Below are 23,149 nucleotides of genomic sequence, written 5' to 3' on the forward strand. Positions count from 1 at the left end.
CAGATAGCAGCCAAATTCACAAATCCAACTGTAGATCAAGCAGGAGATTAAGCATGAAAGCAAGGCCGGCCCAACATGGTCCATCTGTTCTCCAGCCTGCTCAGCAGTCCGGTTCCTCAGAAAACAGCCCCCAAATATCACAAAGTACAGGTAATCTTTGACTTATAAGAGTTTGTTTAGTGGTCAAAGTTACAACGACACTGAAAATTGTGACTTACGACCATTTTTCAATTACAACCTTTACAGCATCCCTATATCACGTGATTAAAATTCAGGAGCTTGGCAACTGGTTCAGATTTATGATGGGGAAGCCAGATTCACTTAACAACTGAGTTACTAACTTATCAACTGCAGTGATTCACTTAACAACTGGGACAAGAAATGTCATAAAATGGGGTAAAGTCATTTCACAAATGTCTCGCTTAACATACATTTGGGGCTCAACTGTGGCTGTTAAGTCGAGGACTACCTGTACGAAAAGCAGTCCCAAACCACTGATGAGTTATCCAGTCTGACAAGCCCCAAACAGGGGCAATATGGAAAATGCAGCCAAAGATCTCAACCCAGAAGGCCCTAAAAGTGGCAAACATGGCAGCTGGCAGGCATTGCCATCCTCTGCTTCACTTTGCCCCATTCCTCTCCAGTTACACACTTGTTTGATCCATACAAACACTTCCAGCTAAAACAGGCAAGCACCCCCATCGGCTTCCTTACCACAGCATGAACAAATGAACGAAAAACCAGCACAGGGATAACGTGACAATGACTACTTCTTGCTCCTCAATCTTAACCTTCAAGGAAATGTTATTCCACATGAAAGGGACAGTGACAGAAGATGAACTTTAAAGCCCTACAACTACTTTAAAAACCTGGTTTTTTTTAATCTAGTGCAGAAAGATGGCATACTGTGAGGAAAGTTTTAACCTACCAGATTCTATTTAGCTTTTGATATATTTGTTACATTTAAAAATGAAATGGAATAAAAATATTAAACTGAAGCAGTTTCAGACATTTAAAGATTCCCTTTACATCCTAAATAGGAGATCTCCTTTTATAACAAATTTTTAATTTCAAAGTATATTAAATCAGGTTGTGCTAACCAAATTTAAATGTGGACTTGAATCAAGTGCTTCTTGAATCTTCAATTCAAATAAAATCAGAGCTTATTCACACAGGCCTACTGGACATATTAGTCGAGCCTGCAACATCTGATGCAAGGTCTTCATTTCCATCTAAATTATTTTTGCCACAATGATTCCTTCTAACTTATTTTAAAGGCATTGACATTATTCTGTGAAAATGTTTTAGAAGGAAATTGAGATTTATTTTTTTAAAGAAAAGAATAAAAGTATGTAGAACTGCCATTCACAAATATGATGGAAATCAAGCTGAGGAACATTTCAATTGTGTTTCCAAATAGTTGCAATTACATCAGGGTTAGCCTGGCAACTTTTCTAAAAATACTTCAGTAAAGCACAATCAACATTCCAAGACTGAAACATCTGGGTTTTCTTCAACAGTCACTTCCAATTATTATTAAACAGATTTTTAAATCTGTTCAGTTACTACAGAAATTCTTGTTTTCTTCATATATGGGGGGAGGGCAACTCAAGAGGCACTAGGGGCTCCAAGATCTTTTTAAATAAGCATCAGACCCTCTGGAGATTATGCTGCAGAAATTTAGCAGCAAATCACCAAATCACATACTAAAAAGGTAAAGGTTCCCCTTGCGCATATGTACTAGTCGTTTCCAACTCTAGGGGGTGGAGTTCATCTCTGTTTTAAAGCTGAAGAGCCAGTGCTGTCTGAAGACATCTCCGGTGATCATGTGGCTGGCATGACTCAACGCCACATGTAACGCTGTTACCTTCCCACCAAAGGTGGTTCCTATTTTTTCTACTTGCATTTTTATATGCTTTCGAACTGCTAGGTTGGCAGAAGCTGGGACAAGTAACGGGAGCTCAACCCGTTACGCGGTGCTTGGGATTCGAACCGCGGAACTGCCGACCTTTCTCATCGACAAGCTCAGCATCTTAGCCGAGTCACCGCATCCCTTAAATTACATACTACTACTATGCAAAATCAAATTAAACTGCATCTATCCATCCACCATTACAATACCACTGTATTATGGTCCTGAGTCTAACAACTGTAGTTCTCAACCAATGTGAATGAATTAACGTCATAAAGCACCCCCCAAATCCTTACATCATGTGGTGAGATCCCTTTTCCCTGAGGTCTAATTACAGAATCAGCATTTGTGCTCAGTTTGAAACTTACAGGAATAGATTTTCACTTGCTGAATAGGACTATCCTTCATCCTCTAAAAGGATGCAAATGACCAGCTGTCTGCAAGGAATATAAATCCATTCCCCTCTATCCTGTGAGAGCTGAAGAAGCTTTTTGGATGAAAAGCAAAAGGTCTTCAAAGAAAAAACAAGAAAGCCCAATTGCCTCATAAAAAAGCACCTTTGGGACCTTCATCAACCAACTTGATGGAAAATTTAGTGCCATTTCTGCGAAGTGATAATTTCACTGGAAGAATAACACAAATATAGGAATGTGCAAAATACTCCATGTGTAAACTACTCCATGCTTCTTTCAGATGATACCTGAATAAAACACATTCATTATGGATGTTTTAATCCATATAGGGAATGAAATAGGGCCGTATTGTTCTGCATATAGGCTGAAATTCTGGGCAGAAGTAATTTGGTGTAAGGGTTAAAACTGGGGGTGGGCGGAGACAAACACACTGGTAACAACCATGGAGAATATTGGGAAGGTTATGTAGGCAGTCTGTTGAGGAGTATTCTATGCTGGAAAGCTGAATCCTTATTGCTGAGACATTTAGAATAATATTTAGGCACACAGGCCAATATATTGACTTCAGCTGAAGGAAAGTGAGCAGAGGAATGGGGAAATGTCAGAAAGACTGGCAAAATGCTAGGAAATGCTGAAGGGAGAGGGGGCAAAGTGTGCTACCTCGGCCAAGTATTCAATAAGGCCATGCTGGGATCTCTCTGGCTATTGCGTTGACTGAAACCAAAATTATTTCTGCAGAACTGCTATCAATCCAAATTAGTTCATCAGAGTTTCCAAAGGATGTTTTTTCCACGTTTAAAACAAAACATATATTCTGATTGTTGCACACACTTTACACAGCGGGATATTGCCTGAAAAGTAAAAATTGGACTAATGGTACAGACTTAAATATATCTAGGCTGTATAACTGTCTTCAGGAAATTAAATGACATATCTTTTAATGAAGGGTACTAGTTGATAGGAATGTCTTTGGATCGCATTGCACTCATATCAGAAGCGCTGAGTTTCCTCTGGTTAAAGATATACTTCAAGGGATATCTGTATGCTTTTCTTTTATCACTCTCTATAAAAAAGCAGTGAGAACTTGGAGTGCCAAGCCAGAATAATCAGTGAGAAAATACACAAAACTCCAGCCTCCAAGTAGCAGTGTTATTTCGCTTCCAATACACAAAACTCCAGCCTCCAAGTAGCAGTGTTATTATTGCAATTTTCTTTTTTGTATTTCAAGTTTTAAAAAACTCTTGATTCTCAGAGACGACTTTCAGTCCCCGAAGGCGACGGACGTTCACGTCCGCTGCTCATCTTCTCGGTGGGCTCCTTTTAGGAGCACAGGGGGCCTTGGAGGGGCTCCCTGCCGTAGGGCGGCTTGTTGGGACCCCCTGGATCAGTGGCGGCCACAGGGGGGTCTCCAACTTCGCCCCAGGAGCCAGGGAGCGTGGGGGATGCACAGCAGCGCGCCTTCGCCGAGCGGAGCCTGGAAGGAAATAACTAATCGGATGTTACAGCTGAAATGCGGTGAGGTGGGAAGTTTCCATCAATCTCCTCTTTAGCTAATCAATTGAGGAACAGCAGCTTTTCTAAATTGTGGTTTCAATCTTCCGAAGTGTTAAGACTGGAGGGGGGGTTTCCACCCACCCTCGGAAAAGCGGCATTCGGAATATCCCTCTCTCTCGGAGGAGAGAGAGTGAGTTAAAAGTTACTTTCTCTTCCTCTAAGCAATGGGAGAATGACTTTTTGCTACAATTGGAAAAGGTAGCTGCTGAGTTGATTCTTTTAAACTATTTTATGGAAACGTTGGACATGTTGCTTTCTGATCTCCTGTGAAGGCGGAGCCAAGATGGCCAACTTCCTCCTTCTTCTTTGCACTTATGAATGAAGTTTCCCTTTTGAAAGAATTTCTGGCTTCGTATTATATCACACCCTAGAGATCTCCAGGAGCCTCTCCTTTCACGTATCTCCCTTGGATTTGGAACATTTGATTCATATTACTTGGCTTGGAGCTGTATAGGAAGACTAACGTTCTCTTCTGGGCTTGCTTGCCTCACGATCTCTCCCGGTTGTGCTTCTCCACAGACCCCATTTCTTTGTACAGACTTATAGCTATCTCTGAACTTAATATGGGTCCTAAAAAATTACCGCCTGGTAAGGCATCTTCGGCCCCGACATCCTCTACGTCCAGCCCGATTACTCAAAAGACACAACTGGCTTCATTTCTACAACCTAAAACAACTGAAGAAAGTTCAAAGGATTTATCTGTTGCTCAAATGTTTCAAACTATTATAAAGGGACAGGATGAACTGAAAAAACAACTGGCAGATTTAAATGACTAGCTCAGAGAAACGCAACAACAAGCAACACAAAATAAACAGAGAATAGGTGTGCTGGAGGAGGGCGCGACTGGGCTGAGGGAAGAGGATAAGGCAATTCAGAAGGGGAATATAGAATTTAAAATCACATGATAAAGGTGGAATTTGAAAGAATGTGTTTTTCTTAGATTTCAAAACTTTCCAGAAACAGAGAATGAAGATCTCAAGGAGATCATGACCACAATTTTAGCAGAATACATTAAGACATAAACAACAGCTTTGGTGGGATATTGATTTGATTTATAGGATCAACTCAGCATTCGCTAGAACACACAATGTTCCAAGGGAAATACATGTTAAATTTCTTAGAAAGACTACGAGATGAGGTCTTAGGAGCTCAAAGGGTGGGACCACTAAAATATAAAGACAAAGAAATAACCATTCTTAAACAAATTCGGAAGAAAGTAAGAGATAAGAGGAAGAAATATTCCTCTTTAGCAAAGAAATTATATAATAAAGGAATTTGGTTCAGATGGTTATTGCCAGAAGGAATGCTGATTTTTTGGGAGGGCAGCAGAATTAGAATTAATACAGTTGTGGAGGCGGAGGCCTTCATTAAAAAACACAGTGCCCTCCTAGATGAAACAGGGGACACTACACAAGATATGAAGAAGGGAGGGGCTGCGGCTCTGCCATCAGACAGAGGGGAGGATGCAACACTGAAAAGACTCAGGTCACAAAAATGAGGTTGAAACATTATTGCAATTGTTGTTATAATGTAATTGTTGGAAGTGACACAAAAGATGATTGAATATATTGATGATATAATGTAAAACCAAAAGTTGCCAATGTTTATTTAAATCTTGATGGTTTTTTTTCTGTAAAAGTTGCAAGATTTGGGGGGATTTCTACCTTTCGCATGATGTAGCTGTCAAAATTTTCTATACCTATTTACCCTTTTCCTAAAAATATTTGTAAAAACCAATAAAATTTTTCAAAACGAAAAAACTCTGATTCTTGAATGAGTTAGAAGAACACTCACAGTAATGAAAGAGAATTTTAGTCCATAGGTTACGAAGAATAATAAAAGAAAAAAATAGAAGAAAACTTAATCCATTCGTTTTAAAAGACTTGCATAAATTCCATCCATGAGCATAGCATTTAAAAAGTAAAATAACCCACTGTCCAAAACCATTCCAAACTTAATTCCGCTGCTTATTTCTTCTGTTCTCCAATTTAAATTAATTTTAAGTTTTTTATAGGCAGTCTCTTTTAAAACGGTAAAAATTCCTCATCAGCTGGAAACACTTTCTCTTTCCGTATCCTTCCGTTTTGGAGCCGCCCAAACTTCATCAATCTAATGGCTGGATTTTTTGTCGCTGTCTTGAAGAACTTCTCTTGGATCGAACAGGGACTTTGCGATGTCACTGAGATCAGCAAGATGTATTCTTCCTATTCATCATCTCTGCAGGACGGTTTAGGTCCAATTGGACCACCTAGCGGCAAAAGTATCAGCTGCAGTCTCGGAGCATCAAGACCGCACTTCTGTATCATCATGACGTTGGCTCCTCCTTCATTGTGAATCTATGCTTAATCTTATTAAAACCTTCCAAGCTAGAGCAGCAGTGCTTGTTAGCTGGACATAATGGCACAATTTCAACAGCAGAAAGAAACTTTAAGCCTGCAAAATATATTCTCACCAATACAGAAATTATCAAACACATTTGAGAGGATAGAGAAGTTGGAAGACTTAGAGCATCTAACAGTAAAATATGATGAAGAAGTTGGAGATGTTTATCAAGTGGAAAAAGTGGTGGTTAAAATCCTAAAAATCGAAGAGAAAAATTACTATAAAGATATTAAATTTGCTGATATTTATGGTGATTGGTTTTTCTCTGAAAATGGAAAGAGTGGAATACTGAAAGAGGAATTAAATGGAGGGGAACTCTACCCCAGATGGCAAGACACAGAAGAAGAAAAAACAAAAACAATTTATGGATTTAAAGAGAGAAATTTTATTAGCAACATCATTGATAACACTACTGACAATCAAAGATAAGCTGATTAAGGAAACAGAAGAAGAGCATTGAAATTACATGAGAGATTTTATAAGCAATAGAGTTGCTAAGAGGAGTCCATACAAATTTGATTAAGGAGATGATTAGAGGACTGACACCACAAATGGCAGAAGATATGAGACTGTTTTGCTACTGGAAAGATACAGGTTGATAGATGGAAGAGTATAATTTAAAACTAGTTAAACTTAGTGAAATTTGGTGAAAATAGATATAGTTAAATAAATAATTGATAATGATAATAATGTATCCAATGTGTAGTGTTATGATAAGTAATAATTGGATATGACTATTGAATGGTACACATGAAAGGAAGATTAGAAATCCTTTTGGGTTATATATAAAGGTTAATAAAAAAGAACTAAGTTAGATACAGTTAAGTCTTGATTATTAGGGGGAAAATGTTATGAGACAGGATATAGTCAAATAAAGGAGGGATAATGATAACAACGTATATACATGTATGGGTACAGCATAAGGAAACTGGATGTAAATTATAAACAGTGATTTGGAAAGGAAGATTAAAAAATTTTGTTATTAAATATTATGGATGTTTAGCTAGAATATAAGGATTCGGTGTTATTGGAGGATTTTAGAAATAGTAAATGAAATGCCAGTATGTGGTTATGTATTAAATCTTGGTATATTTTATGATGAAAGACGTTTAAACAATTATAGTCAAATGAAAATGGAGGTATGATGATGGTAACATGTATAAATATCCGAGTTAAAATACTTGAGTTAATATGAATTATGTTTGATGACTGTGGAAGAGATGCACGAAAGCCTTTTGTAACCAACTGATACACTTTCTACAGTAGGTAAAGAAGGAAGATTTTATGTGTTGTGTTTGTTTTGAAAATTAAAAATAAATAAATAAATAAAAAGAAGCGTTGAGGCACTTCTGGGTTGAAAAGATTGGCTGGTGACATCACTATTGCCTAGGGACACCCAGATGGGGGCTGCTTTCATATGCCTGGCAAGAGCTAGAGCAAAGGACAAGAGCTTACTCCGCCCCATGGTAACACACGGGTCCTGAACACAGGCTTGCTAACTTCCAAACCAGGTCCTAACCATCCAAGCCACTGTGCTCCTTTGCATATCTTTGTAGACCACAACACATAACTTCCAACAAAACTATGATTTTTTTTACATAACTAAAAATTCCAAAATTATTAACCACTTGAGCATTAACAAGTCTTTAATTATTTTAGGCAAAGACATTACTTATACAAAGACATTTAGAATGCTATATAGGCAGATGCTTGCCTTTTAATAGATATAACTGATATTATTAATTTACAATCTTCATTACGCAAACTTACAGTGTTTCCCCAAAAATATGACATGTCCTGAAAATAAGGCCATGCCACATTTTTGGGGTGGACAAAAATGTAAGCCCTCCCCCGAAAATAAGCCCCCTGGACAACCCCTCTCTGACAAGGCAGAGCGCCGTTCATCAACCTAGAGGTATCCTGAAGGCACCAAGTTGCGGGAATGAGGTGGGGGGCAAAGGCTAGCATTGCTTGGTGCCTTCGGGATACCGCTAGGTCAGTGAGCGGTGCTGTGCCCAGCTGGAGATGGGGGTTGCCGGGCGGCTGCTCTCTTGCGAGCGGGCTCCCGAAGAGCCAGGCACAGCCTTAGGGTCGAACGGCTGTGTTACGCTGTTGCAGCAGCACTACACAGCAGCCATGAGGTGACCATTCACGAGCAGCCTCCCGGCACCCTCCCCTTTCCAGCCGAGCACAGTGCCATTCCCTGACCTAGGGGTATCCCTATGCCACATGAGCACCTTTTTGCTGCCCTCCAGCTCCCACGACTTTGCATCTTCGGAATGCCCCTAGGTCAGTGAATGGGACTCTGCATGCGGCGTCAGTGGCAGTGAAGATGCCCTGGTTCTGCAGGGAGAGTTAGGCAAGGGCACCGTGAGCCTGGGAGGCACGCGAGTGGGGAGCGGAAAAGCCGCTCACGCAACCTCCCCTCTCCAGCCATGCAGAGCCCCATTCACTGACCTAGGGACATTCCGAAGGCATCAAGCCACAGAGCCGGAGGGTGGCGAACAGGCGCTCATGCGGCTTGGCGATACATCTAGGTCAGTGAATGGCACTGTGCCTGGCTGGAAAGGGGGGTTGCCGGGCGGCTGCTCATGAGCGTGGTCACCTCATGGCTGCTGTGTAGTGCTGCTGCGACAGCGCAACACAGCCATTCGACCCTGAGGCCGTGCCTGGCTCTTTGGGAGCCCACTCGTAAGAGAGCAGGCGCCCGGCAACCCCAAAACAATAAGTCCTCCCCTGATAATAAGGCCCAAGCCATATTTTGTGGGTCAAAAGAAAATAAGACCCTGACTTATTTTCAAGGAAACACAGTAATGCTAGAGCAAATCACTAGCAGCAACAGGTTGTTCCAATAATTTAAGGGCCACCTTCCACTGCATGTTCAACTACTATATAATGTCCACAGCAGTAGAACTTTCTTGGCCCTTCCCAAATTGAGATAATTCTCTGCCTACATACAGTCTCTATGAGGTGTATCAGGTAGAGTATATCAGATGATGTCAAAAACATAAGTACAGTAGGACCTTTAATGCAATTTTAAAAAATTAAACACCTTTATTTATACAAACCGTCCAATTTACAATGCACCATTTTTTAAAAAATAATGTGAAATTAAACTAATAGATAGGTTGGGTTACCTGAACGGTCTTCTCTGTGCGTTGCGGGAGAGTCCAAGCATGGGTTAATTCTGTCTGACTGCCCTGGACTGAATTGAAGACCTTTAGCCATGCCTCTTGCACCGGTATCTCAGATTTTCGATGAAGGCGTGGACCGATAGTCTGTTCAAAGGTGGTTCCATAAGTCTGTTACAAAATCGTATCAAAGATTAGTCACAAGTCACAAAACATCACTGTAAGGAAAGGATGTTGACTGAGGAAAGTCAAAGTCAATAAACGCTGGGAGAGACCTCAGGGTGAGGTTGGACTGCTCCATAGCGCACAGAGAAGACCGTTCAGGTAAGCCAATGCTACTTCTCCTGTGCGCTGCTTGGAGAGTCCAAGCATGGGACATACCCAAGCTAAACGTCACTAGGGCCGGGCGCTCCTTAGAATAAGCTGTGATGTGACGTGGCACCTGTGTCGATTGGAGCTGATAGGCAAGGGCAATGGAGGCGTGCAACCATCTGCCAATGGTAGCAGAGGTGACCTTGCACCCAATAGTGGCAGGTTGAAACGATACAAAGAGTGATTCGGACCGTTGGAACAACTCCGTGCTCTAGCTTGTGCCATCTGCGCTCCCTAGGGTGTCTCGGATGCGGGCTAAAGTCTGGAAGGATGACTTCTTGGCTCCGATGGAACAGGTGTTGACCTTAGGGATGAATGAGGGATCTAGGCCTAGTACGACCCTGTCAGGATGTATGATAGAAAGGTCCTCCCGGACAGACAGAAAAACTGTTTTGACGGTTAGGTGTTTCAGGTCACAGGATCGAAGGGGCTCGAACGGAGCCAATCAGTGCCCTCAGGACCACGTTCAACTCCCAGGAGGGATAATGGTGGACAACAGGAGGTCTTAAATTGGTGGCCCCTTTGAGAAAACTGCGAACACTGGGGTGACGAGCGAGGGAGAAGTGGTTGTTGTGAACCAGGACCGTAGAAAGTGCTGTCACCTGCCGTCGAAGCGTGTTCGCTGCTAGACCTTGGTCCAGCCCTTCCTGAAAAAATTCCAAAATCTGCGGGATGGTGGCAGAAGTGGGATCAATGGTCTTTGTAGCACACCACCTGGCAAAAGCAGCCCAAGTGATCTTGGTAGTCGATGGTCGCCAAGAGGCTTGAATAATCTGAATGACCTTATTGGAAATTCTCTCTCTTTCTAGGAAGGCCCTCTCCAGTGGCAGACAGCTAGCTGCAACCACTGGGGCTCCGGATGTGATAGAGCCCCCTGGTTGAGAGAGACCTCCTCCGGAGGAATCCTCCATGGTTTGGCAATGGACTCACCAGGCCGTGTATTCAGCCGCCGCCATAAGTTTGTTGAGTTCCTGTCTCATCTTAGTGTCACTAGCAGGGAGCTTGGAGGCAAGGCAGTGGAGCCACAGAAGGGATGCCCTAGACATAAAGGAAGCCGAGGTGGCCCGAGTCACTGCCTGATGTGTCTTATGACATGCGTTTTCTGATCTCTTGTCCTCCACTTTCAGACCTTCTAGAAGGTCAGGTGGTAGGACAGAAGAGAAAATGAGAGCCTGCACCGGTGGATCCACCTGAGGTAGTTTTAGAAGGTCCTCCAAGGCAGCGTCCACTGTGTATAATTTGCTGTCGCTATTGCTAGGCGTGGCCAGAGTGCCAGGCTGGGCCCATTGGCGCTGTACCACATTCAGATATAATTTTGGGACTGGAACTATTTCCTGAGCAACCACTGGCTCGTCAAAGAGACCCTCCCCATGCTCGACTGTTTCAGAAGTGGCTTGCTCGGGTACAGAAGCCCCAAAGCAGGTAGCCGTCTTGGTCTTCTTAATAATAAAGTCTTGAAGGAAGTTTGGTTAAATAAACCAGTAAATGCAGGTTTGTCAGGAACCACACCCTCATCCCCAGAGAATTCCTGTTCAGGCAGGACATCCTCGTCTACAGCAGAATCTTCACTATCCAGCGAAGAGTGCGGGGAAGACGCCCTATGGGTGGTATCCCGTGACTGGGTAGTAGAGGAGCTAAACCTGCATGCCCGCTTGGACTTTTGCTTGAGCCCTACTGCAATGCCCTGGGAAATAGACTTAGTTATCACCTCCTGCATTTCTGCAAAGCCGGGCCTTGCTCCTCTACCGGGTGAGCCCTTTTAGCAGCCTGGGGTAAGGGCAACCGAGGAGCCAGGGGCAATACTGGTGGGAGATCCTCCTCTGCCTCAAGCGAACACTGAAATAGGTCAGTGTTATCTGCCAACAAAGGCCTGGGGGATCCTGCAGAGGCTATGGAAACATCAGAGGAAAACTGTTATTCCTCATCCTCCCTGTCTGCAATGAATTGTTCAGTGGCAATAGGGGGTGGCTCCTGGGATGAATCCCCCATGGGAGGCCAAGCAGTTGATGTAGTTGTACATTGGCCTTTTCAAACTGCTTTTCTAGCTCCTTTTGGCACCTAATGGCCACCTTGTCCTGGGCACTGGCCTGTTTCCTCCCCCCAGCCTGATGGTATCTACTAAGGGCCTCAGAGGCTGCCTTGCTGGCCTGTCTAACGACCCCCCTACTTGTTGAAGGAACTGAATGGTCTGCCTTGTGGGGGGTTCTTTCTGCCGTGGCAGGAGCTGTGGAAGATCCTTGACTAGGCAAATGCGCTGCACAGTCCAGAGGAAGGAGCTTGGAGAGAAATTGCGATGGTGGGCTCAATTCACGAGGCGCGAGCTCAACTGCTCCCAGCGCTTCCCAGGTGGCGAAGCAAAAGTATGGCCGGGGGTGGTCAAAACTGCTGCTGGTGCTCCGAGAGGCAAGCCTCGCTGGTAGTGGGAAGGAAACCCGCCGGATTGCCGGACGGAGAGACCCCCACACTCTCTGCTAAGCCGGGACAGTCGGGCAGCAACAAGAGAAGTGGCAATTTGTCTCCGACTCTGACCGACGCGATGCAATAAGTGGCCACAAAATGGCTGCCATGCTGAAAAGGCGGAAAACCTCTGCAGTTAAAATGGCCACCACCTTTAATTTGGCTGGAAAATGGCCGCCGCAACCAGGAAACTGATTGGAAGGCTTCCGAGCACGTCTCCAATGCGATGGGTGAGAATGTGAGCGGCAGGATCCTAAACCGCTGCGCCCCAAAGACACCAAAACCAAGGGAGGTGTCGGCATTCCGACCCTCCCTCGTCACCCTTAGCCACCCGACAACCACGCACGCCCGAGTGAAGCCCAGGACACATCAGCTTGCAGATCAATGTGGCTGGCAGAGAAAGTTTTAAAACGCTCACCGACCTGATTACTGTAATTAAAATGGAAAAGAGCTAGGTTGGAGAGTCCAATCAAGGTTATTAATAGGAACCACATTGTAACAGGTCCACGGGCTTTAGATTGAATTGAAAATCTGAGATGCCAGTGCAAGAGGCTTGGCTAAAGATCTTCAATTCAGTCCAGGGCAGTCAGATAGAATTAACCCTTGCTTGGACATGAGAAGTATTTAGAGCACTTTTCACATATTGTAACTCAATTATGCTGCAGGAGATGGCTTTTATAACTATTCAAGATTACATGGGTGTTCTTCTAAAAGCAGAACAAACCAAAATATTGTTTTATCAATAAAGAACCTCTTATACTTTGAGAATTGTTCTTTTTTTTTCCACCAACAAGGTCACAACAAAAATATATCCAGTAAAATAGATTCAGATTAACTTTGCAGTTCCACGAGAAGTGGTTCACAGAGCCTCAAATAGATGAATCCACGGTTAATCATAGAAAGTGCTCAGGCAAGATACATTATTAGAAAGAAAATCAAGAGAAATACAGATTGACCTGGATTTCATAAACAATGTAAAAGAAACTCAAATTCAAATCCTAATGATACATATACTCATTAATGTTGTTTCCTTCATAGCAATATTCAAGTGTACCATGTTTTAGCTATTTCTGTTGGTTTCCTATCCATTATACAAATTCAATTTCCTTTTATCATAAAGCCACCTAACTTTCGTGCATAAATCTGCACAGGAGGTTATTTCAAAAGAAGTGACAAAACAAAATCAGCCCAGATTTGACTATGACTATGGTAGAGTACATTTAGCAGATAGACATGTCCAAAATTGCCATTATTTTTAAATTCATTAATTCTGTTCTGCAAAATTTAAGTATTTGATCATCCAGAAAAAACCCAAACAAACTGAATCTCCATAGACAATCAAACTGAAACTAGAAACAGCAGCTATTCTTGCCACAATGTACAATTTTCAATACCAATATTTAATCAGAAAACATCAAATAATAATCCACTTCATTTTTAGGAGTAAGCTTCAACAACTTAGTTTGAGGGGTGAAACAATAATTCGCATGTTTAGGTATATATAAAACTATTTAGAATGTAAACTAGGATATTTGTAGCAAAAGTAGCATTCCTATATAAGCTTTTACTGAAAATTACTTTGAGAGTCCATGCTTTTAGACTAATCTACCGATAAAAGATTACATGGTGTGAACTGTGAATAAACGTTTATCAGTTTGATTATGTTTGTAACTTGGTCACTATCATTCATTGTATATCCTAGAATTACTAAGTAGCTCATTAACAGTTTAGGCAATATTCTTTGAGGCAGATTAAACGCACTGATTTTTAGATTTATTTGAAGAAATTATAGTTTGAATACTTCAACTTCTAAAACTTTTAAGGTTTTCAATAATGATCAGGAAATCTTTCTATTAAAAACAGTAGCAAAACAAAAGAATAAAGGTTTGTTCTCACTAAGGGCTTAACTGATGTGCACTTAAATAAACTTCCCCACCCTTTTTCAGATAATACATATATTAATATTTGGATTGTTTTTTCACCTCAAGTTACATGCAATTGCTGATGGATCATATGGCCATCAAAATTTATACCACTTGTAATAAGACATTAAGATAAAAACCATATTCTTTAAACATAAGCTCTCCCATTTGTTCAGGAGCCCAGCAAACTGCTCTTTCTTCCGGACTCACATATTCTTCACTCATGGCAAGTTCTGGAATTTTCCACTAGCAGTTAAAATGCCATCTAGTGGACATGTAGTCAGCATCTTAAAATAAAAGGAATTAACCATTTCCTTATAGTTACACAAATGTGACTTATAATGCAGTATTCATGCTTGCCAAATTTATAAAAACACAATTTACTCAATGATAAAAATATGGAAAATGTTAAGATTTTTCCAAATCTAATCAACTTTTGGATTAATAGACTATAATTTTCATTCATGTAAGCAACCTGTGTGTGTGAGGGGGGGGGGAATCAGAAAGTGCCACTATGAAGGCTAATACCTGTCAACCATGATCGTATCCCAAACAGATAGATCCCAGAAGTAACTATAACTTGTAGACCAATTCAAATAAATCTAGTACACCTGAATCATATGTAAAGAGCGAAGAATGTTTGATTTGTCAACTACTGAAAATTGCCTAAAATATAAGATTTTTTACATTTTACAAAAAGACCAAGTGTAGAATATTTTTTTTGTAGAAAAAGACCAAGTAAAGTGGTTTCATAGAATATTGATTGGTAGAACGAACTCCACTGTAGGAAAAATATAGATTACAATGCAATGAGCTTATAACAACTGCAAATAAAGTTCATTTTATTCTTTTGAGTTATCTTGGACAAATCATTATCACGCTTACTCTTCCAACTTTCTTATAATGATACTAATGGAATAGTTTAAATTATGATTTTCTCATTATGCGGTTTACTGTAATGCATGAATCCAAATTTAGTATTATATGCAAATCTAGCCAACAAAATGGCTAGATTTGTTGGTTTGGGCAATGTGACTGGAGTTATTTACATGGAATGATTTGAACATTTACAAGATACAACAAATCAAGAGTTTTATACAGTTTTTAAAACTGTCAACCTGGAAAGCCATTTAGAACTGAAGAGCAAATACATCAATGTCAAAAAATAAACTTGTGGCACAAATCATAAACATTCTGGCAAGCAACCTAAAGTTGTTACGTGAACAGGAAAAATGACATTTTAAATCATTTTTCACTCTAATAAAGTTTGTATAGAATTGTAATGCAAAATATAATATGATGTATTTATATAATACACTGAATTATAAACCATGGTTTGCAAACTAAGGTATCTTGGTTAAACAAAATCCAAGCAAACCAAACAGAAAGGAGTTCAACATTTTGTGTGATCATCCCCTTACTCTAAAGTTTTAAATATATGCTTAATTTTGCTATTCAAATAATTTCAAATAATTTATTTTTTATTGGACTGTACTCAAATAGTGATGCTGCAATTCTTCTTTTCTATTCATAGTAATTTTCAGTGTATACTTCATTCAAAAATAATAAAACCAAATATATTGAAGATCAATTTTCCCATTATAGTCACTCACTCATTTAAGAATGTTGATACTTTATTAAATTTTAAAGTATAGTTTATTTTACGTATATTCATGTTTTATAGCCACCAGAAGGAATGAAGTTTTTCAAAACAATAGTATCTCTTGTGCAAGTTTAAAACTGCATAATTCAAGCCAGCATGGAATTGAAGAAATAAATATATTTCAATCTAACACTCAGCTATAAAAATTGTACTAGAAATTATCTAATGAAATATAGTAGCACTCTTAATGTAACTAATCTCAAGATTCAATGTAATTAAAGCTAAAGCTTGATGGAGAGAAATACATTCAACCAGAAAAGTTACGAAGCAAAAGGTATATATTCTTCAAATATAACTTTCTGCAACATTTTTTTTACCAACTTGGACATCATGGTTTATAAGGAAGTATGCTTTGTAAGAACAAAAATCAACAGTGAAGTTTAACCTTCCCCCAGCAAATGTTTCCTATTTTATTAAGTCAGTTTCCCTACCAATTCACAAGTAGAATTGCTGTTTAATATTCCAGTGAGGAATAATCCTCAAACTTTAACCATTTTTCAAGTCTGAATATAACAGAGAAAGTTGTGGTTGATTCCATCTTTGTTTATGAGAATAACAGTGAGTAGGAATCAAGCTCATAGGGCAGCGATGGCGAACATTTTTTGGCTCGCATACCATAAGTGGGGGGAGCGCAGGGAGGTCATATGCTGGCATGCCGCACCCATAATGCAATGCACGACCCCCCCATTTTTGCATGCTTTTTTCGCCCTCCCCAGGCTTCAGAGGCTTTATAGGAACATGGGGAGGGCGAAAACAGCCTCCCCCGCCCCCCTGGAAGCCCTTCGAAGGCTTCAGAGACCTTCAGGAGGCTTCCCTGAAGCCTCCAAAGCAGTCAAAACGACCCTCTGAGCAAACCGGAAGTCACTTCTGGTTTGCTCGGAGGATAATTTTAAGCGCTCCAAAGGCTTCAGGGACCTTCAACAGGCTTCCCTGAAGCCTCCGGGGCAGTCAAAACGACCCTCCGAGCAAACAGGAAGTCTGTTCCTGAAGTTCCGGTTTGCCCGTAGGGCCGTTTTTTTGCACTCCTGAGGCTTCAGGGAAGCTCATGAAGCCTCCGGAGGGCCTCCGGGGGGCGGGGGGCTCTTTTTGCCCTCCCCTGGCTCCTATAAAGCCTCTGGAGCCTGGGGAGGGTGAAAAATGGCTTTTAAAAAGGGTGAACTTAGCTGCCCAGTGCGTGCGTGCTGGCCAGCTGACAGGGTAGCGCCTCGCGTGCCCTGACAAATGGCTACGCGGGCCACCAGTGGCACGCGTGCCATAGGTTCGCCATCACTGTCATAGGGCATTTCTATTCCAATTACATCCAAAAGAGTGATCATCACAAACCTTATCCCTAATAATGAGCAGACAATGGCATGCTCCCAATTTAAGCAATTTTCTATTAAGCATCCAGGAAAACACCAGATCAGACAAAAAGTTTTTTTTTTGTTAATACTTATGATCTGTGATGACAACAGTAAAGAAACATTACATTAGTACTTAAACAGCTTAAATAGTTAAAATGAAGATACAATCAAAGACCATTAAATAGATTCTATAAAGGGACATAAAGTGATGAATTTTAGTATCAACCATCATTTCTCATGTACAAGCATATTATTTTCTGCATGCAGAAAAATACCAATAAATTTAACATAGTAATGAATGCATCATGCTTGATTTTTATTCAACTCTTTGGGATGAAGGGATTTGCTGCGTTCACACAAAAATTGGCACCCAAACAACGTGATGGTCATAAAACAGGTTCAAACTGTATGTTGAGCTATAAACATCAACATTCATTTTAGCCAGTCAAGAGTATGAACACAGTTATTTAATACATTTTGCTGCAGACTGGCATGTTAATATAAATAGAAGATAAGGACATATTTGAATGTGAGAATCAATCCTCAACTGACAAAACATCTAAATGAAGAAAAATAAAGATCATAATCAATGTCTTTAAACATCAAAAACTGATTCATTTTAAGTCTACCCTCATTTAGTGTCTGTTCAAAGTTAAAATGGCACTGAAAGTGACTTATGACCGTTTTTCACAATTGCGGCATCCCCATGGTCATGTGATCAAAATTCAGACACTTGACAATTGACTCATATTTATAATTGTATGTCCCGGGGTCACATTATCACCTTTTGCAACCTTCTGACAAGCAACGTCAATGAAGAAGCTGGATTCACTTAACAACCATGTTACTAACTTAAGAACTGCAGCAATTCATTTAACAAGTTTGGCAAGAAAATTCATAAAATGGGCTAAATGTCACTTAAAACTCACTTAGCAACAGACATTTTGGGCTCAATTATGGTCATAAATCGAGGACTACCTGTAATATACTTGTTTTGAAAAATGAACCAAATGTTTACAATGAAAATGCATCACTGGAGCACATCGCATTTATTTTGGCTTTTTGTTCACCAAGCCAGAGAATCACTAATCGAAGACTGGAGAACCAGACAGATATTTCCAACTCCTGATACTGTCCAGCTTGCCAGAAATTCCAACATGATGCCCTTGTAACATGGTAGACTGGATAACTATTTATATAGCTCAACTATAATATTTACTATTATTTCTATTTCCATCTGTCTAAGTTAATTGCAGCATAATTTGATGCTTTATTCAAACTTGATTTAGAGTCTGAATCTCTAACAGGAATGAGATAGAAATACATCTCTGATTACCTGTACCAGTGACAATTTTTCAGAATTTAGCTTGGCTTAACCACACTGTAAACTGACTCATTGCTCGTTGATCATGCTCATTATATTTCCCCTGAAATAAAACATGGTAGTGTTAATGCCTAAACCAAGAACTCTTGCTTTCTTCCCCTAACCAACCAGAGCTGGAAAACAAAACAAATCATTGGTATCAATTCTTGACTTGTGAAGACGGGAACAACCACAATTATTAGTGCAGTCATCTTGCTAAACAATTCATAGAAGGAATTTCCAAGGGTTCTTTTTAATCACTTTGTTTTGGCTGCATGCAGTCAGAATAAAGGAGCAGTGGTATACCAGCACATGGTTAATTTTGCTCCAGAACTCTGGTTCAGCACGACAATGGAATGTGTTTAGTCTATCTAAACCAAAATGTGAAAAATAAAGTTTATCAGACTATTTGTCCATCCAGCCAATGTCCTTTACAACCTACAGAGCTTTCTAGGCAGAGATATTTCTCAAAATACAGGAAATCCTTCAGTTGAAAAAGTTAAGAATTGAATATGTCACCCTCCAAATGCAAAGCATGTAATCCAGTTCTGAGCTCTCTTTGTTCATGGGATGATAAGACTCTGTTATCATTGAAGTAACAAAAATGTACCTCAACTCATATAAATATACTACAACTTTTGTTTCTGTTCCAAATGTTTCTCTGAGAAAAATATTCTATGTGCCTACCTTTCCCAATAATTACAAACCTTCATTCCCGGAATAAGAATTCTGCCAGACAATTTCTCCTTTGCAATCTCTTTGCTAGTTTATATTATTGGCTTTTAACAGACAGTCTTATTATAGCAAATATTGAAAACTCCAGATTTTTCTTACAACTTTCTTGATATGATGATTTTGACAGTTTGCTGAAACACATGTATGCTTGCAAAACCTTATTTACTCAAAATACACATACGCATATGTTGTAGTAGAAATATTTTACTAGCTAGTCAGGTATCTCTCACACATAACCAATACAGCAATATCTTTCAGATGATTTGGTCTCACATAGATCTTCAACGTTGTAATTTTAATGCAGCTCCTTAATCTTCCATATTTATAGTTGGATTCAAGATATATGCCTGAGTCAATGGCTTGATTCACATTTTGGTAAGCTACAAAACTTACTTTCTTCTAAGATAGGCTTTGGTCTGAACAAGCCTGTATAAACTCTTATGCACAAACTAGATTACCACTCGTTCTATAAATGACTAAAACAATTAGTTTACCAAGGTACTCTACAATCTCCCTCAAAATGACACAAACCAGTGATATTCAGAAAGGCAGCATGAACCTTTGAACTACAAATTCTATTATTTCTTTAAGATACTCTGATGTCATTGCTTACGATAAGTTGCTGATTGGCTGCAATACAACTATTTGCTATTACCTATGAAACCATTTTTTGACATTTTTTCAAAAAAAGTGAGTAAAATAACTGCATATTTCACAATTTTCATTTTAGCAATTAAATGACTATAGTCATGTACTTAAATGACCACTTCTGTTCAGATGGAGGAAGCGGTGGTTGAGCTCCTGAAGGAAGAAACTAAAGTTGACAGTTTTATAACAATTGCTTCCATATGAGCTGATATATAACACAAGGTTTCCATTTTACATATTCCCTTTACTAAATATTGACATTTTGAGAATAAAATTGTCACAAAACATATTTTAAAGTTTTTAGTATTTTCTATAAATACAAGTCTCTATCAGATAGTAATCACAAAAAATCCCAGTAACCAACTACTAAGCTACCCAGTTATCTAAGCAACATGTAGCTGTCAAAAAAAATCACTGTCTATTTAAAAGCACTACAATGATAGAAACCCTTTAATTATCTCTATTGTCATGATGAGGCTCAACCATACAAGTGATATGTTTATCTCCAGTAACAAATTTAAATGCAGTCTCTTCCTCATCATGGTTTACAAAAGAGACAAGCACTGTGTGCACTGAATCTTATATTCTTCCACCTGAATTAATGTCTCTGATTTGGTGAACCCAGTATAGCTCCATTTTCTAAACTAATATCAGATAACTTTAGTGATACACTGAAGATCAGCTTCACTGAATTTCTGCAACATCTTCAGACAGGTAATGTGGGTCAAGGATGACATAGATTTTAGGTACCACATCAGGATGACACCTTTGGCCAGGAGTTTCCAAGAGAGGGCCAGATTTTTTAAAATCATTGCTGTTGCTCACTAAACCTTTTTTTGCCTATGCTGCTGTCAGCTAGTAAGAGCAACTCGGCCTGCAGTGATAGGCCCATTTTCCCAGGCCTATAGAAGGCGCTGTGTAGCAACTCCTATCTGTGCATCTGGGGCCCCTCCCCCCCTCTGCAGCAGCCTTACCCAATGTTGAGAACGCGCCCCCTACTGACTTGCTACACTCATGTCTTCATTCCAAGACTTGGCTGCGGTGCATTTTGGGTGGGGGCTGGTATTTTTTTTGCCTTCGATGGTCATAAACCCAAGCAACCGCAGCTTTAACTGAAGCCACACGCTCATTAGATATATCCCTATGCAAAACTGAACTGAGCTGCAGGGAAAAAAACAAAAACAAAAATACAACACAGAGATATACAAAGCCACAACTCAGAATAGACAAGACATCCTAGGAGAAAAAGACCTTTTTTTCCCCGCGATAGAATCAGAAGCAATCCTCTCTCTCTCTCTCTCTCTCTCTCTCTTTCCCCTCTTCTTTGTTTGAGAAATAGGTTAAATACAACTATTTGGCCGGAATGGATGCAGCAAAGAGTTGCAGAGGTGTAGAAGGGGTGCCTTGCTTCTCTCGGAGACCTGGATACTCTGACTGAGTCACGAATCCCGCCTTTTCCAACACCACCCGATACCTCCAGCTAGGGAAAGGTGGGGGGTGGCGTTCAGGAGGAGGCTGCTCTCCATTGATTGCACCGCAGCCTGTTCCACATTTCCAGCGCCAACTCTGCAGTCATAACGGGGCTTTCCTCCCTCCCGTCCTTCCTTCCCCCACCCCCGCCGCACATGTTGGGGGGGGGGGGAGCCCCAAGCATGTCGAAGAGGATGGCAGCATTCGCAATCCGGTCTTCTCCCCCCCCCCCCTTTCAACCCCGCCGCCACCTCCAACGATTCCCTCCTTCTTCCACGACGCAGACCGTGCAATCACAGCCACACTCGAGGGCGCAACATCCATGGGCCACCTCCCTGCAAGGAACGGAAGGAGGGAGGGGAAAAAAAGATGCAACGGAGGCACAAGGCGGCATTGAGCCGGAACGCGGTCAGAGAAGCTTTTCCTTTCCCCCACTTTTTCTTTAAAAAATGGGGGGAGACCCCCGGGGGGGGCTTTGAGGTGAAGAAAAGGGAGGCAAGGAGACCGCCTCTGGCGCCGGGACAGCCGGCCTCGGACGCCAGGACGGAGGAGAGACTCTTCTCTTTTTAACACCATGTGTGAAGAGGCTCCACGAGCAGCCACCGGGCCCGGCAACCCCAGGAGGAGCCAGGGAAAGACGGCGGTGGCGGCGGTAACGAGGAGAGAAGGGAGGAAGGAAAGGGGTTGCGCTGGGCTCCCGCGCGCGCTCAGGCACCTACCTAGCTGCGTTTCGCGCTCCCTCCTCCTCAGCGGCGGGCGCTCCCTCCCCCGGCGGCGGCGGCGGCGCTGCTGGCGGCGGCTTGCGGCTCCCGGCTAGAGGCAGGGCTGGGCGGGCACGGGGAGCGGAGCCGGCGGTGCGGGGGAGACAAAGGGGCCTGGATGGTGGGAGGGGGGGCAGGTTGCGAGGGGCAAGGCGGGGGATTCGGCCTGCGCTGGGGCGGAGGGGGACGCGGCGGCTCCGCGGGGCTGAGGTACCGGGCCGAGGGGTGTCGAGCGCCGGGCCGCGGGGAAGGGGAAGGGGGGGGCTCCCTAGGCGCCCTGCAGACAATACAGCCGGGTCCCTCCTGCCCAGAACCTGCCCTGGCCAAGATGGCGGCCGAGAAAGAGCGGAAGTGACGCGGAGTCCTCATTAGCATATGGGACTTATTGTCCGGCCGGAGAGGAGGGGGACGAGCCCCCCGGGGTGAAGGGGAAAAAGGGGTAACTGAACCCCAAGATTGGAACTTGATTTCCCGTCATCCCTCCTCCTCTTATCCTGTTCTGACAGGAAGCGGGATCTTTAAAGAGAGAGACAGAGACAGAGAGAGATGTAGGGGAGCGGGTTACATAACCCCGTCGGAATGGGGGGGATTCTCGCGAGAAGGGGAAATCGGCGGCGGGATCTGCTCCGGCTCCGCTAGGAGGCGCCGCGCCCTGCGGCTGGGTCCGGAGAGAAGAGCGCGGAGCGGTTATCCCTCCGCCGCCCCAGCCGGGACTACAACTTTCCCAGAGGGGAGGAGAAGGGGTCACTGGGGAAGGAGGGACTGAAGGGAGGGAGAGGAGAGAGAATGAGTCTTCTCCACGTGACCCGGCATGGAGCACACCACGTGACCCAAGCTTCACCTGAGTGAGCATCATAACACCTCGTGCCGTTAAGCTGATGATCACACGGCTTGCACTCGTGCATGGAGTGAGTGGCATCTGCAGGGCAGGTCAAGCCAAGCATCCCTTGTGCCCCAGCCTTGGCCAGCTGGACCTCCAGAAGGGCATTATTTCCTTGGGCATTGCCAGGGTGCTGCCTGGCT

General features: G+C 42.0%; 1 protein-coding gene across 2 annotated transcripts in view; it reads right to left on the reverse strand.

Moving 5' to 3' along the window:
• The window catches only part of ADNP (activity dependent neuroprotector homeobox), a 69,320-nt gene extending 46,455 nt beyond the window's left edge, over positions 1-22,865 (reverse strand). Inside the window, exon 1 of one of the 2 annotated variants that reach the window (XM_081947035.1) lies at positions 22,085-22,865. The gene's annotated coding sequence lies outside the window, so the exon portion shown is untranslated. Of the gene's footprint in view, positions 1-21,146; positions 21,302-22,084 lie in introns of those variants that run through there. The other variant, XM_081947037.1, reaches the window with a different exon arrangement.
• Positions 22,866-23,149: the final 284 nt, after the last annotated feature.

This window comes from Natrix helvetica (genome assembly GCF_964273705.1).
Source record: "Natrix helvetica genome assembly, chromosome: 3".
Classification (NCBI taxonomy): Eukaryota; Metazoa; Chordata; class Lepidosauria; order Squamata; family Natricidae; genus Natrix; species Natrix helvetica.